Here is a 12,824-nt window from a genome sequence, read left to right on the forward strand (position 1 = left end):
AAGCAGAGACATCACCTTGCCAACAAAGGTCCGTATAGTTAAAGCTATGGTTTTCCCAGTAGTGATGTATGGAAGTGAGAGCTGGACCATAAAGAAGGCCGAAGAATGGATGCTTTTGAATTATGGTGCTGGAGGAGACTCTTGAGAGTCCCATGGACTGCAAGAAGATCAAACCTATCCATTCTGAAGGAAATCAGCCCTGAGTGCTCCCTGGAAGGACAGATCGTGAAGCTGAGGCTCCAATACTTTGGCCACCTCATGAGAAGAGAAGAATCCTTGGAAAAGACCCTGATGTTGGGAAAGATTGAGGGCACTAGGGGAAGGGGACGACAGAGGACGAGATGGTTGGACAGTGTTCTCGAAGCTACGAACATGAGTTTGACCAAACTGCGGGAGGCAGTGCAAGACAGGAGTGCCTGGCGTGCTTTGGTCCATGGGGTCACGAAGAGTCGGACATGACTAAACGACTAAACAACAACATATACCCCATATACTCTAGGAAGGCAGTATATAGCTGCCCCATATACTCTAGGAAGCCAGTGTGGTTTAGTGGTTAGAGTGTCGGACTAGGACCTGGGAGATCAGGGTTCAAATCCCCACTCAGCCATGAAGCTCACTGGGTGACCTTGGACCAGTCACAGCCTCCTAACCTACCTCACAAGGTCGTTGTAGGGATTAACTGAGGGGGTGTGTGTAAACCATATACTCCTTGGAGAAAAAGGTGGGATGTACATTCAATAGGTAAGCTCTTTTGCTGACCCGCTTGCCGGAGGGGCCAGCCAGATGGAGAATGTCATTCACCACCCTGGCATCCAGAGATCTCCATGTGGTCTCAATTGGACCTGCACTCTTTGCAAAACGCTCCTGGGGAATTTCTAGCTTGGTGGCACCTTGCAGATTTTTGTTTGTTTGTTTTGAAATGGTTTTTATTTGATTTCCCAATACATTTTTTTTAAAAAAATCAAATACATATCCATATACAGAGATTCCTTTGAATCTTTTTTAATTATTTTTTTAAATTTTTCCATTATATAATATTTAAACACATCACCATTATCCATTTTACTTCTTTAGCTCTTAAGAGCCTGTCGACTCCCCTCCTTTCTGCCTCATGGCTTTCAAAGTTAACCTTTATCTCATAGCATTTATACGTTTTCCAATTTACATTTCACTCCTTCAAAATGCCACATTTTTAAATGAATATAAAAAGGGAAGAGCAGTTGTTATTACAAGTCTTTTGACAACCCTGCTGTTAATTGCTCGCAATAGTCCTTCAGATATTGTATAAATTTAACTTCAATATTTTTGGAATGCTTGGTCACGCTGGTTTCGGATTTTTCCTGTCAGCTTCGCCAATTCCGCAAAGTCCATCATCTTCGTCTGCCACTCTTCTTTCATTGGGACGTCTTATTGGGCTAAACCAGGGTCCCCAAACTAAGGCCCGGGGGCCGGATGTGGCCCAATCGCCTTCTAAATCCGGCCCGCAGACAGTCCAGGAATCAGCATGTTTTTACATGAGTAGAATGTGTCCTTTTATTTAAAATGCATCTCTGGGTTATTTGTGGGGCATAGGAATTCATTCATATTTTCCCCCAAAAAATATAGTCTGGCCCCCCACAAGGTCTGAGGGACAGTGGACCGGCCCCCTGCTGAAAAAGTTTGCTGACCCCTGAAACTAATTCTTGCTGCAGTTGTCACATACATAGGCACTTTTCTTTATCTTCCTTTGGTATCTCTTTCCCCACTATACCCAGTAAAAATGCTTCTGGTTTTTTAACAAAAGTATTTTTATACATTTTCTTTAACTCAGATTCCTCCGAATCTCAGGACTTCCCCCCCCCCCCAGCCTCTCCCTGGAGTCCCATTTAAAACATTTAAAACTGCATCTTCTTCCAAACTCTTTAACTATTATACCAATCCGTATTTTCCATGGTAATTGTTACACTACAAGTGAAATAAAAATCCTGGCAATGTTTCCATCTGCTTACGGTGGTCTCTTAGAGATAACGTAGAAATTTCCCCCATTCTTTTGTAAAGTTTTTGTCCTCTTGGTCCCTGAGTTTTCCGGTCGGCTTTGCCATCAGCTGTAGCCCACCAGCTTGGTTTGGCATTCTTCTCTGGTAGGAAGCACCTTGCAGATATTTGGGACTCCCAGCCAGCGTGGCTGTTGTGCCTGAGGCTGCTGGGAACTGTAGCCCCAAACATTTAGGCAGGAGGGAAAGGCAGTGTTCTTTGTCAAGGTGGGCAATGAGCGGCATGTTGTGGCATTTGCTCGTTGGCTGTTCCTGCTGCGCTTGGAACAGGACGGTCTGGATTTCTGCCTGCGGCTAAGACCAGGATGGAACCATTTGCTTTTCTTTGGGAGGATCTGAGAAGTGGTATGTGCCAATTGCCTCAAGAGTTGGTTGCGGGCGCCGCGTAAACAAACAGACGCTCTCACATGAGCTCCGTGCTGCATTGCAGGGAGACTTGAGTTGTCAGAGCAAGGATGCTCAGGAGCTGTGAGGCAGTTTCTGTTTCGCAACTGGGATATTGCGGAATAAGGAATGTTGTCTAACTGGGCACGGGGTGCCCCAAAGTGGACTGCAAGGCCCACGAGCGAATTATGGGGGCCCTGGGTGCGAGTTGCCAAGCCGGAAGTGGCCACCCTGGGTGTCTTAGGTTCCTCACCTAAGACTCGGGATGGAATGGCAAACTGGTTTGTCCCATACTAAGGTTATGCCAAATCCCTGTGTCTAATTGGAGGAAGGCGTGTGGAACCTCAGCTTGTGTCTGCTTGTTCTCCCCCACGTTATGTCTTAACAGCCTCTTCATGCGTTGAGAAGACACAGCGTCATGGTGTTCCTACGCAATCAGATTCCTTGTCTAAAGCACTCCATTTGCGACCTTCTGCCTCTGATTCTGGACTGCTCTCTGCTATAGACTCTCCCCGCTCACTAAGCCCTGTTACCTCTTCAGCTTCTGGCACCTCCTCTTCTCCCTCTGACCACTCATTGTCCTACCACCATCCCAGGCTCTGAGCCTTCTTCCCTTGCGGGTTCCCCAGCTGGTTCCTCTCACCATTCTCCTGCATCCAACCAGTCCATGAAGTGCTGTCTGACCATTGAAGGATTTGAACAGCAGCTGAAGCCAGAATCTGTGCAAAGCAGCAGAGAGACATTTTTAATTTGTGTCATTGCTTTGCCATGCTGCTCTGGTGGAGAGCGTGGTTTTCCCCCCTGTGTGTGTGTGTGTGTGTGTGTGTGTGTGTGTGTGTGTGTAGTCTTCCGCATGCATGCAGGAGCGTTTTAGCTCTTACATCCAGAAGGGAAGAAGGTGAAAGTAAGCATCCCCCCTCCCCTAGCATTTCAGAAGCCATTCTCTGGAAAGGCTGGAGATCTTATTCCCATTGCACACAGCAATGTGAGCACATTGTCAGCAAACACACCGTCCAAGTTGTTCCTGGAAGAGGCTGGAGTGTTGCTGCTGCTGCTGCTGCTGCTGCTACTTGAATATTGAAACCTACCTTATCGATTCCTGGCACGGGAAGATGGGATTTGGCCTTTTCCTGCTCGGCTTTTGCTACTTTGCATATTCCCCTCTCTTTCCAACATGGCTTAGAGAAGTGGCACATACAGCTGCTTGCTGGTGGCAAAGCACAGAGGAGCATCATTCATGCTGGCCAGAGGAAAGCAGGGCAGGGCATGTATTTGTGGCCCCCAACTGCTTTCTGCAGAATTCATTTATTCACTTGGACTTCTGTCCAGCCCTGGCATGTATATTCTAGGAGGTGCTTGCCAGCCAGGCTAGTTATCCTCTTGGCTTTGGTTGCACCATCAAGTTTTCAGACCCTGGGCATGGCTGGCAAAATCACAGCTGCCTGCTTGGCCAAGAGCCTATTGGATCCACCCAGCATCCCTGGACTGTTGGATGCTTAGGAGCACTTTTCGGCAGGGTGGGACCACCTGTTGGTCTCCAGCTGCCATTAGCTGCAGCTCCTGTGGCCAAGAGCCAGGGGGGATGGCAACTGGGAGTCTGGAGGGCCCCTGGGTTTCCCATCCATACTTTTAAGGCTTATGTCACAGGTGGTTGGATGCAAAGGAATGGTGGGAGGAACCAGCTGGAGAACCCCCAAAGGGAGAAGGCTCAGAGCCCAGGGATTGGTGGTGGGGTGATGATGAGGGGGTCAGAGGGAGAAAACTGGGAAGAGGAGGAGGTAACAGGGCTTGGTGAGCGGAGGGAGTTGGTGGCAGAGAGAAGTACAGAATCATAAGCAGGGGAGGAGGGAGACCAAGACGACACATGGGTGTCTCCCCCTCTTGCTATGACCAGCTCCTTTCCCTCCTGGTCTCCCAGAACAAGGAGAGGCATGAACAGGGCAGAGGAGAGGTTGGCTTCATGCAGGCACAAGTCTCTGGTTGCTTGGGGAAAGCAACTGACACTCCTGTGCTGATTCCTATTTTTGCTAATGAAGAGTTGCACAGTGTGATTTACTGCCTGCTTGTTCCTGCCAGCTTATAAAGGACATCTTGACTCTGCCTTTGCCAACCTGGTGTCCACCAGATGTTCTGGAGTACAACTCCCATCAGCCCCTGCCAGCACATGCTCAGCAGTTAGGTATGATGGGGATTTTTGTCCAAAGGAGCTGGAGGGCACCAGGATGGCGAAGGCTGGCTAGTAACAGAAGGCATTTACTCCTACAAACTCCTGCTGTCCAAAAGCCAATTGAAATGTGACTTTGCCGTTTGGACTCTTGATGACTAGCATTCTGGCCTTGCAGATAAAAGTGGAGATAGATGCAGCTGAGTGTAATTGGAAAGAGACGTAGAGGAATGAATGGTCAGGGTGAAAGCAAAGATGAAGAGCAAAGATTGCTGTATAGGGAGCGACTCCTCTGAGTTCTCCAGAATTCTTCCTCACCCTAAGCAAATAAGATGCCTTGATTTTTGTTGTTGTTTGTTGTTGTTTAGTCGTTTAGTCGTGTCCGACTCTTCGTGACCCCATGGACCATAGCACGCCAGGCACTCCTGTCTTGCACTGCCTCCCGCAGTTTGGTCAAACTTATGTTCGTAGCTTCGAGAACACTGTCCAACCATCTTGTCCTCTGTCGTCCCCTTCTCCTAGTGCCCTCAATCTTTCCCAACATCAGGGTCTTTTCCAAGGATTCTTCTCTTCTCATGAGGTGGCCAAAGTATTGGAGCCTCAGCTTCACGATCTGTCCTTCCAGGGAGCACTCAGGGCTGATTTCGTTAAGAATATTCATCTGCATTGCTACCAAGCTGAAGATGGAGGGTGGGAAGGGGGACACCTGAGGGTCATCCAGTCCAACCCCCTGCAATGCATTTCAGGGGGTAAGACTATATGGCCCTCATAGGCCCTTCCAACTCTATAATTCTATGATTCTGCGATTCAAAGCAATTCCCATGTGGGAACCCACTGCAGGGGAAATTAGGGAATCATCTCCTTCCAGATGAACCATAACCCCCAAATTCCAATTTTTGTTCCTTCCCGTTTCCAGCAAAATGTGCAGGCACCATTCTTCTCTTTTGGAGCCTGCACTTTTACAGTGTTGCATGTTGCTCCTGCCTCCGGAGGAATTCCTCCCGTAGCTTCCTAGTAAGCACCACATTTCCTTGGCTTCGGAAAGGCTTCAGTTTCAGGTGCCTCCATCTCTCGGACGTGAGAGCTGGATCTGGGCAAGGAAGGTCCATCAGGGCGGACTTCCAACTCCCATCGGTCCCATCCTGCAACATCAATAGTGGTCATCATCCAGCAACTTCCAAAGGACTACAGATGCCCCGCCTCTAGTCTAGGCTAACACCCTGCTTCCCACAGTGCCCACCCAGATGTTCCCAGGTGTTTCTTCAAGCAGGCCATGCGGACAGCTGTCCTCCCCGGTTGCCTATTCCCCAGCAAGTGACACCTACAGATACACTGCTACTGAATCTGGAGTGTCCATTTAGCTATCCTTGTGGTTAATAACAGCTGCTGATCAAACTTCTTAGTCTAGTTCAACGGGGTCTGAAAGTGAAAGACTGAGGACTCGCACTGTCAAATCCAGACACCCCACACCCCCACCTTGTAGAGAAGCGGTTCCCAAAATTGGGTGTTACTGCCCCCCGGGGGGGGGGGAATTACCTGGGGTGTGTGTGTGTGCTAAGAGGTGGCAGGGGGCCGCTGGAAGTGTAAAGTGACTCTCACACTTCGAAAAGCTGGTGTCCCTGGACCAATTTTTGTTGAATTACCGGTAGTTAAACTGGCTTTAATTGGGTTTTGAACAAATGTGCAATTCATCGCGACTGTTTGGAATTTCATGGCGTTATTACGGGGCACAGGGGATGGGCTTATGGGTGTTTCCACGGACGTTGATTTAAGTGGCGTTGCTTATCTTCTGTTTGTACCCATAAGTATAAAAATATCAGCCTCTCTCACCCCAACCCAAAATTGCCAGCTTGTCTACACATACCTGTGCTGGGCTGAGCGATGGAGAGAGTCCGATGGTTTTTGCCTAAGGCCGGGGCATAATTAAGCTCCCAAGTTCGGATTTCTTGTAAATGTCTTGCGGAAGGAGCGATGGAATGCGGCGGGTTACTTTTTCAACCTGAAGTTCCAGTTTTGGAAGTGTTTGCGCGGTTATGCATCCAGTTTGGGAAAACAGAAAAGCCCGTAAATAAACCAATCAGGGTTTGAGATGGCTTGTTAATCCTTCTGCGCCTAACAGCCAGCCTTGGGAAAAGTGCTCGGAACTGCCTAGTAATTATAGTGTTGCCTTTTTCAAGATTTACAACCCCCCCCCCCCAAAGAAAACATTGAATAGCTATCCATCTATATGGGAAACGAGTATAGGCTTTAAGTAAACACAGATTCCTCTGACAGTCTAGTAAGGAATGCTAAGCCATGGGGAAGTAAGCTGGAATTCCTCTCTGGTTTATGCTTCTAATGCAGATATATGAGATACACACACATATATACATATATGACCTATTTACTGTAGTCTGGTATTGGGGGTTCCATGCCTCTCCCCAGCCCCCATTCTGCTATGCTTTACTTTTTCTGGAATAACATTAAAGCAAACACCGACTCCTTCCGATCAGTGATTTTCTTTGGGGCTTAATCCCCTATTATTCAGCTTTCAGGTCCCAAGACTCCACTCTCCAGTATAGAGTTCCTTGAGCATGTGCAGAGTGCCTTGCCACCTCTGTAAACTAGGCGCAGTCGTACCTTGGTTTTGGAACATCTTAGTTCTCGAACGTTTTGGCTCCCGAACACCGCAAACCCGGAAGTGACTGTTCCAGTTTGCAAACTATTTTTGGAAACCGAACGTCCGACAGGGCTTCCATGGCTTCTGATTGGCTGCAGGAGCTTCCTGCAGCCAATCGGAAGCCGCACTTTGGTTTTCGAACGTTTTGGAACAGATTCTGTTCGACTTCCAAGGTACAACTGTACAACCCTGCCGAGTAAATCGGCAATAAAGGGGAAAGAGGTTGTTGGGCATAGGGACTAAAGGAGCTGCCTTTTAACTAAGCCATAGAATTATTGAGATTACTGAGAATCATCTAGTCCAACCCCCTGCAATGCAGGAATACGAAGCTGCCCCATACGGGGATTGAACCTGCAACCTTGCCATTATCAGCACCTGGCTCTAACCAGCTGAGCTGTCCTGTGAGTCACACTCTTGGCCCATTGTTGTTGTTGTTTAGTCGTTTAGTCGTGTCCGACTCTTCGTGACCCCATGGACCATAGCACGCCAGGCACTCCTGTCTTGCACTGCCTCCCGCAGTTTGGTCAAACTCATGTTCCTAGCTTCAAGAACACTGTCCAGCCATCTCATCCTCTGACGTCCCCTTCTCCTAGTGCCCTCAATCTTTCCCAACATCAGGGTCTTTTCCAAGGATTCTTCTCTTCTCATGAGGTGGCCAAAGTATTGGAGCCTCAGCTTTTCGATCTGTCCTTCCAGGGAGCACTCATGGCTGATTTCCTTAAGAATGGATAGGTTTGATCTTCTAGCAGTCCATGGGACCCTCAAGAGTCTCCTCCAGCACCACAATTCAAAAGTATCAATTGGCCCATTGAGTTCAGGATTATTAACAACAGCTGGTAGCAGCTCTTTGGGGTTTTAGACAGTAGCCTTTCTCAGTCCTGTCTGGAGGTGCTGGGAGCTGTTTTTATTTTTATTTTCAATTAAATTTGTATATCGCCCTTCATCCGTAGATCTCAGGGCTGCGTACAACGTAACTTTCAAGTTGATCCTAGGACCATCTGCAGGCAAAGCAGATCCTCTACTACTGAGACACATTATTATTATTATTATTAAAAACCATAGAATTGTAGAGTTGAAAAACACAACGGGGGTCATCTAGTCCAACCCCCGCCATGCAGGAATCTTTTGCCCAACATGGGGCTCAAACCCAGAACCCTGAGATTAATAATCTACAGTAATGATTTACTGGTTTATTACAATTGCTGTTATATTTGTGGCCTCTCCTTCCTTGGAGGTTTTTTTAAGTAGAGGTTGGATGGCCATCTGTCATGTGTGATCTAGTTGAGATTCCTGCAGTGCAGGGGGTTGAACTAGGTGACCCTGGGGCGTCCCTTCCAACTCTACAATTCTACGATCCTATGATTCATTTATATTCTACAGTCCCCCATACTGGGAGTCCAAGCGATTTACACAAATAAAAACAACGCGGGCAAAAGGCAGAAGGCTGAAAACGTATTTTAAATAGTACTTAAACTGTAATAGAATTAAAGCAATAGAAAAACAGATCTATTAAAAGGCAGATAGGAAAAGCAGTGCAGCACTATTTAAAATCCCGTTCCTTAAAAAAAAGAAAAAAAGCCAGGCCCCCAAATCTGGTCGGAATAAAACAGTCTCCACCTGCCAGCAAAAGGAGAGCAAGGATGGAGCCAATCTAGTTTCCCTAGGAAGGGACTTCCAAAGTCTGGGAGCAACCACTGAGAAGGCCCCGTAAAAAAATTGCCTTACACGTATACCAGTGCATCTCATTGTGCCGTCTAGCTTATTATTGACTGCAGAGATTGGCAGCCGCACTCCTGAGTTGCAGGTAGGGACCATTCTCAGCCAGACCTGGAGAATCTGATAGCAAGACTGAAGCTGGGACCTTCCCCACAAAAAAGCAGGTGCTCTCCCACCGTGGCCGCATTCAAAGCACTTTTATACCACTCTAACAATTGTGGGGGATCCTGGAGGCTGTAGTTTGTCGAGGATCCTAAGAATTGCAGCTCTGTTAGAGATCAGCACCCTACGCAAACTACAGCTCCCAGGATCCTTTGCAAGGCGGGGAAAGAATACCGTGGCTGTTAAAGCGACACAGGAGTGCTTTAAATGCACAGAGTGGGCGTGACCCGAGCTATGTGGTTGTGTGAATCGAGGCAGGCAGGCAGCGGCCCCATCTCTTTTCCTCCACTGCTGCTGAACCTCAGAGGTAGGCAGGGGGGTGCCATTTTTGCAACCTTCCCCTTTGCTTTACTGCCTCCCGGTGGCTCATGGCTCCCCCTCGGATCTGAGAGATGCTTCCATGTGTGGAAGCATGTGCCTTGCACACAAGGAGGTTTCGCGCTACCCTCTCATTCCCAGATGCAGATGATAAATGTGGGCAAGCAGAAGTGGCAGGGAGTTCCTGCTTTTTGCCCTTGAGCCGCAGCCTTGCGCACCCCCCCTCCTCTCTTTACCCCCTTCCTCATGCTCCTGCCCTCCTCTGGCTGCCATGCCTCTCTCATTCCAGCATTTTGCAAGGCTTTTTAAAGGAGAAAACGGCTAGCTTTGCCTGGTATCCAACATAAAAAGCACAGGCTGAAATGTGCAGGGTCGCTTTAATTGTTCAGTTCTCTCCCCCCCACCCCCACCCCCTTTCTTCCTATAGACCAGCAGAGGCAGAAAAATGTTGCGATCCAGCAAAGTGCAGAGGCAGGCAGTATCGTATAGGGAAAGGAGGGATAATCTGCTGTGCCACGGAATGCAAATTTGCAAGGAGTTAGCTTCACGAATCCTGGCACCTTTGGGCTTGGGAAGCTGTTTTCTAAAGACCTCTGTGGACAAAGCATCATCTCTCCCCCTCTGTAAAACTGCATTTGAGGCTTGCCTTTCTGCAATCTGACGGGTCCGTTCTCTTTTTCCCACCCATCTGCCGCTCTCCAATTGGAATCGAGTTGGGGGGGGGGGGAGAAAGGAGGAGAAGAGATGCCCAGGCTTGATTGATATTAATATTGAAGCTGGGACCACGAGCTACTCCCTTGCCTGGCCACCTGGGTGCAAACTGTCACCAGAGAAACAAGTGTTGCTCTCTGGAGCCTTTAAGGGGAAGCAGATCAGCAAAGGGGAGAGAGACCAGTTCCTGCCTTTTGGCTCTACAGCATCTCCCTTTAAAGTTGCAGCCTAGGTAAGTTCTCTCTCTCTCTCTCTCTCTCTCTCTCTCTCTCTCTCTCTCTCTCTCTCTCTCTCTCTCTCTCTCTCTCTCTCTCTCTCTCTGAATAAACACTCCATCTCCTGCCTTCGATTTGGGTGCTGCTGTTGCCGGGCGATGCGTCCCCTTCAACAGGTGATTCCGCGAACTCTTAATCCGCCAGCTTTCTAAATATTTAATTGCAGAGAGTAAGGCGATACTTTGTTTTCCTTACGAGCCCGTTCTGCCTTAATAATGAAACATCTGGGTCGATTCCTATCCGGACGCTGAACAGAAAGGAAATGTATCGGGGTTATTAAAACAAGGCTGCTTGCGTTCGTTGCGCAGGGAAATAAACCAAGGTGTGTGTGTTGTGTGTGTTTGTGTGTGTTCTCAACTAATAAATCCTAACAGCACAGATTTTTGCACACTGTTGATCCTGCCCAGGGTGACGTGTAGAATAAATGGGGGGGGGGCGGAGGGATCGACCCATCACCATCTATCATGGGATTAATTGCTCGGCCAAATGTATGTAAAGTACCAGTCCAATGCTGAATTCCCCCCCTCCCCGTGGCTTTACAGCTGTGCAGCTTGGCTAATTAATCTGCACAGGGAATGTATGAGATGAATGAAAATTCAGAAGTGCCTAGCCATTTGGGGTCCCCCCCCCACTCCCCGGAAAGGTACGACTTGTGTTTTGATGGGCAAGGATGGGTGCCCTTCTGAAAATCCTGCCTTACCTGGATTTCAAGCCTAGAAATTCAGAGTTCTTTCTCGAGATCCATGGCGTTGGGAGTTCATCTGTTTGTTCGCAGGTGTGTGTGTGTGTATGTGCATGTTCACGTTCATCTGACCCGATGGATGGATAGATTTTGGGTTTCACCCTGGCTGCCACTCCCCACTTCCCTGGTGGCGTTAAAAGTTCCTGTAGTACCGAGATCTTCCTCCTCATGCTTCTGTCTGTACACAGCTTGCCAATATTAGGAGACAGCTTCTCTGGAAATAATGCCCATCCCTCTCCCAGTTCTATGAAGTACAGTGGGAAGACTCTGGTATTCTAGTCTCTGATGCTTTTTGCTTATTCAGCTCATCCACAGCATTGCGGCCAGATTGATTCTTTCCCAAATCCCTGCTAATACATCTTCGTTTTGTGGCTTAATGGTTTCTGCTGAGTTGAAATGGCAAACAAGTTTGGATCAAGGTGTCTTCTTCTTGTCGTTCTTTATCTCCCTTTCTGTATTATTACTTTCTTCTGCCTCACACACATCTAGGGACATGAGTTTCTTATCTCAAATGGTATTGCAACACTGTCCTCTCTTTCTTTCTTTCTTTCTTTCTTTCTTTCTTTCTTTCTTTCTTTCTTTCTTTCTTTCTTTCTTTCTTTCTTTTTTGTCCAAAATTCAGTATGTTTTGGATTGGTTGGTGTTCCTTTGGCTATTACAGATGAAGATCAACATCTGCCTTGAATTCTGTCGTTAATTTAGTTTTAAGTGGTGGTTTTCAGACAACCTGTTTCTGCAGGCACAGCTGTACCCTATCTTAGAATCAGTGTGAAGGTTTTTTAAAAAAACTGTTGTGGCAGGTTCTTGTGCTTTTATTCATTTATTGGGCTGTGTGTGGGAATTATACCCATTTCTTCATCAGACCTGGCTCCAGGGAAATGAAAAGTGCTCATTCAACAGGATGGCTTGTAGGACGGCTATACTGTGAGTAATCTATATCACCGCGTTACCCCTGAGTGATCCTGAAGGGTTTGGATAACACTATTTCTGCTGTTGCTTAAATGTAGTGTGTTAAATTAGTTACCCCCTTAGGACCTGAATGATCTCAGATTGCTGCTGCACATCTTACAGTTTTCAGTAGCCTATGTGGAGGCGAGGATCTTACCAGATTGTGGTCCATACAAGATTTACATAGCACTTAAAAATCTGCAAGCTGCTGCATTCTCCTTATTTAATCCTAGAATATTGTTATTCCCATTTCATGGACAGGGTAATGTGAGGCTAAGACGATCCAACTGAGATCCTTCCTCCTGAGGATTTTATCCCCCGGGCTTCCACAGCCTAGCCTTTGAGTCAACAGAAGACATGGGCTTAGCTTGCCTATCTCTCTGATTTTATGACGATTGCATAGGATGCTTGTCTAGGATCATAGTGTGAACACCGTGGTGGGAAAAGATGTGCAGAGATTGTGTGGCACAGAAGATCACATTTCTTTTTTAAAAAACCCTGTTTGGAAGCATGAAGGCTGGAGCCTTTTAAAAAACAAAACAGAACACACAAAGCTTAGATACCTAAGAATCTCAGGTGATTCTCCAAGGACAATGCAATATCAACTTGCCAGGTACTTCTCAAAGCGTGGCTTTTGAGTTTTTATGTAGCAGAGCCTGTGGCTCTGGGGATATTGTTGGACTCTTAGAATCACAGAATCATAGATTTGGAA

General features: G+C 47.4%; 1 protein-coding gene across 8 annotated transcripts in view; it reads left to right on the forward strand.

Moving 5' to 3' along the window:
* The window catches only part of SLC4A11 (solute carrier family 4 member 11), a 218,647-nt gene that overhangs the window by 85,082 nt on the left and 120,741 nt on the right, over positions 1-12,824 (forward strand). Inside the window, exon 1 of one of the 8 annotated variants that reach the window (XM_060278341.1) lies at positions 8,290-10,379. The exons of the other annotated variants lie outside the window; for them this stretch is intronic. The gene's annotated coding sequence lies outside the window, so the exon portion shown is untranslated. Of the gene's footprint in view, positions 1-8,289; positions 10,380-12,824 lie in introns of those variants that run through there. 8 annotated transcript variants of the gene reach the window in all.

The sequence above is a fragment of the Zootoca vivipara genome, chromosome 9 (assembly GCF_963506605.1).
Source record: "Zootoca vivipara chromosome 9, rZooViv1.1, whole genome shotgun sequence".
In the NCBI taxonomy this organism is placed as follows: domain Eukaryota; kingdom Metazoa; phylum Chordata; class Lepidosauria; order Squamata; family Lacertidae; genus Zootoca; species Zootoca vivipara.